Here is a 4,523-nt window from a genome sequence, read left to right as displayed (position 1 = left end):
TCAGAATATCAGGTTGGCCTCAGCGTGGCCACTCATTCCTTGAGGGGCCACAACAGGCCCTGGGGTTTTGGAAAAAAACAGGTCAACAGGGCCCACGTCATTGTCTTTATATCTGGCTTGCTAAACTCGTTTACATTTATTGTCTGTGGTTACTTGACTTTCTCTGAACCCTGATATAGGGAGACTTAGGTGGAGTTTGGGAGGACTACTTCTCTGCTTTCACTCCCACTCCTACGCTTAACCCTGTCATTCCTGTCTCCCTGGATGAGCAAAGCCAGCAGGGGCTGACTCAGCTCATGCTTTCAGAGACTGAATCCTGGCACTTGCTGGGCCCAAAGAAGCTTATATCCCTTCACTATAATTTTCCTCTAGAATGAGGCACACAGCCACCTGAGCACTGGTAACTGGCAGCTTCAGGACTTCTACCTTCCCTGCCGTTCCTACAATCCATGTGGGTTTAACCCAGTCCTTGTCTCCCTCCGCTCCCAGAACTTCAGATCTAGATTGTAAGAGTGTCAACGTATTTGACATTCATTGTCAATTGTGTCTGGGTCTTAAAAATATTTTTCTCAACTGCAGCGGGAAGGCCGGGGAGGGTTGGGGGGCAGGAGGTAGGGGGGTAAGAGATCAACTAAAGGACTTGTATGCATGCATATAAGCATAACCAATGGACATAAGACACTGGGGGATAGGGGAGGCTAGGGGACTGTCTAGGGCGAGGGGGAAAAATGGACACATATGTAATACCCTTTGTAATTCTTTAAGCAATAAAAAAAAAATATTTTTCTCAATGTTCTAGAATGACATCGTTACACCAGCAATGATTATTCCTATCTTGAGATATGACATTAAAAGCCTCCTGATATTTCACCATTCACTGTTGCCACTCACTATTCTAGGTGCTAGCAATTCACAGAGCATGCCAGACAGAGGAAACGGGACATACAGTCAAAGAGGCATGAATGGGCTTGCGTATGACTCAGGAACAATGAGAAAGTCTAGTCAAGTTTTGGAGTATTTATTTGAATTATGCAAATTTGAAATCATTATAAACTATTAATAACACCTTACCATAGGCATAAAATTGGAAGCAGTAAGAATCCAAGTCTTCACAGTGTTTAGCATTTGCAGGAACTGCATACTTTCAAAGCTGCTGGTAGCTCAGTGAATTAGAAACTATTTATGCTGTTGCCACATGGCGGAGCCATTTTAGCTGGTAAAATAATATCTTCCCTTCAATAAATTTACATTTATCACTAAGTATTCTTTCTAAATACTTTGGCTAAGTTGTCTTGAATTATGGATGTTTTTAATTTTGTGTGAAGGTTTCAGGAATGTATACCTTGCATAAAATTAAACTGCACTAGAATTTGGTGTGGTGCTATAGCTGGTTTGGCTCAGTGGATAGAGCGTTGGCCTGTGGACTGAAGGGTCCCAGGTTTGATTCCAGTCAAGGGCACATGCCTGGGTTGCAGGCTCAATTCCCAGTAGGGAGCATGCAGGAGGCAGCCAATCAATGATTCTTTCTCATCATCCATGTTTCTGTCTCTCTCTCCCTCTCCCTTCCTCTCTGAAATCAATAAAAATATATTTTTTAAAAAAGAATTTGGTATGGCAAGAGTGTAGAGTAAATGGTAGGGAGAAGAGAACATATAGGAAGTGAGAAACCAGTTTGAAAAGGTTTATAGGCAGATTATGAAGCTCTTTGAAGGGTATGCATTCTTGATTCATGAGGATATTACTATACCCACAAAATCCTACCATAGGCAGTGAGAAGAATGGGAGAGAATCTTCTTCAGGTGATGTTGCTCATAAAGGCAATAGGTTGGCACTATAATTTTCCCCCAAATATTTTATTTATCTTTTGCTCTCTCATTCATTTATTCAACTGCTTATTGAACATCTACTATTTGGCAGCAACTATACTAGGCATTCGAAATACAAAAATGAATAACACATTGGTCCCTAACCTTAAAAAAATAAAATTAGCCCGGCCGGCATGGCTCAGTGGTTGAGTGTCAACCTATGAACCAGGAGGTCACTGTTGGATTCCTGGTCTGGGCACATGCTGGGGTTGCAGGCTTAATCCCCAGTCGGGGGCATGAAAGATGCAGCCGATCAATGGTTCTCTCTCATCATTGATGTTTCTATCTCTCTCTTCCTCTCTGAAGTCAATAAAAATATATTTTAAAAATAAATAAATGAACAAATAAATAAATAAAATTAATTAATCACCATTTTTGATTAGTGCAATAAGTATTCAGTAAGCACTTATTATGTGCGAGGTACTGTATTAGCTATAGAAATACACGGGAAAGCCAGGCAAGGTTCCTGCCCTCCTGGTGCTTACATGCTAGTGCGGACAGATCACAAACCAATAAGTGCAAATAAATTGAATAGTGGTATAAAGAAAGTAAAACAGCATAATGTATTAGTGACTGGCCAGGGGTAGTGGTGGTATGAAAAGCTCCTCTGAGGAAGTGACCTTTCGGGCTGAGCCTGAATGGTCGTAAAGAGCAGGCCTTGTGAGGATCTGTAGGATAAAGTTGCAAGAGGAGAGGAAAGCAAGTACAAGGGCCTCAGGATGGGAGCAAGCCCTGCCCTAGAGCAACTTTTGTAGACGTGCAGTCGGAGTCGTAGTCAAGACTGTTTACTTTAGCATTGTTGGTGATTGCACACAACCTTGAAAAAGATCCAATAGTTTATCAATGAGAATTTGCATGAATTGTGACATATTCACATAATGGAATCGTACACAGAAGTGGAAATCAACATGGATGAAACTCAGAAACATAATGTTGAGAGCAAAAAGCAAATGGCATGCAGTCATTTTTTTCAAAGTTCGAAAACAAGGAAAATTAAATAATGTATATATGTGTATATATATATTTGGCGAAAGAAATTTAAGAAAATAAGCATATTAAACATCATAGTCAAGATAGTGCTTGTCTTTGGGGAAGAGACACAGTCAGCTGCTAAGATATTGGCAATATTCTATTTCTTAAGCAATGATGGTTATATGGGCATTTATTTTATTCGTTATACCTAATTTATACATTATCTATTTTTTAATACATGAAATACTTTTTCTTAAATAGATCACTCTGGCTGCAGTGCAAATGATGAACTGAAGAGAGACAAGAATATAAACAAGAGACGTGCTAGGAGACTATAATTTATCCAGGCAAAAGGCGATTGTGATCTGGATCAAGAAGGCAGAAGTGGAGTTGAAAAGAAGTGGATGAATATGGCATCTATTTTGGAGGTGAATCACCCTAACCCTAACCATATGCTCTGGTAGAGGTTTGCATGGTGTGCGGTGGAGCATGGAAGAGGAATAGCTGAGTCAGACTGGGAGCTTTAGGGAAAGCTTCTTGGAAGAGATGACAGATCATCTGAGTTTGGGACAACTGGGACTTTGTTAGGTGATAGTAACTGAGGAAAGGTAGTCTAGTTGGAGGTACTGGCTTATGCAAAGATCCTAAAGCAGCAAGTCTCTATTTGGGAACTAAAGAGTGCAAGTGAGGGCAGGGGCCAAACATCGAAAGCTAGCTGTGCCCACTGAGGGGTTCAGATCTTATTCTGAAACATGCAAGGAAACTGCCTCCATTTTTCTTTCCAGGAAGAAAGGAAGGTCCCTGTGAACAACAAAATAAGGCCCGGGTAGAATGCTGTGAGAATCTAGCCACTAGGAGGTCCTGGTTGGCCTACTCTGAAATGCTGCTCTTTGCACCTATCATCACCAAAACCTAAATTTTGTAGAATTAGGGATATATTGAAATAAAGATAAAAGGAAAAGAAGGCCAAATGGAAGAGAAAATGATAGAGATGAAAAGGAGGAATTTGACCTTTGAGAAAATAATAATTAAATACCACTGGAGACCATTAGCCCTGGTTTCCTTTTAGGGATGCTTACACTGGCTTTGCTTAAAGCTGCAAAGAACAAACCCCTAGCTTTTTAAAATGCTTTGTGTTTAAAAATGAACTATGATCTTTAGTATCTGAGGCAAATATTTAAATATAATAATTACTAGAGGCCCGGTGCATGGATTCATGCACCGGTAGGATCCCTCCGCCTGGCCTGTGCCCTCTCACAATCCAGGACCTCTCAGGGGATATTGGAGAGCTGGTTTTGGTCCGCTCTCCGCAGGCCAGGCCAAGGGACCCCACTGGTGCACGAATCCGTGCACTAGGCCTCTAGTATGTATATAAGCTCTTTGGTTAATCTCTTCTTGCCCTCCCCCTCCTCTCTTCCCTCTGAGGTTCATCAGTCTGTTCCATGTTTCAATGCCTGTTCATTGAGCATCTGCCCCCTGGTGGAAAGTGCATGTCATAGCTACCGGTCGAACAGTCAGACAGTCGGAGGGTCACTTAGGCATATATATATATATATATATATATATATATATATATATATATATGGCATTCTTGTCCTCTTTTCAGATACTTTTCTTGAGAAGTATAAAAATCTCAGAAATAAAGTTAACATGCAGGAGTTGGTGACTCAAATCCACCTTTTCCAA

Source organism: Myotis daubentonii, chromosome 16 (genome assembly GCF_963259705.1).
Source record: "Myotis daubentonii chromosome 16, mMyoDau2.1, whole genome shotgun sequence".
In the NCBI taxonomy this organism is placed as follows: Eukaryota; Metazoa; Chordata; class Mammalia; order Chiroptera; family Vespertilionidae; genus Myotis; species Myotis daubentonii.
This window is presented reverse-complemented; position numbering follows the sequence as displayed.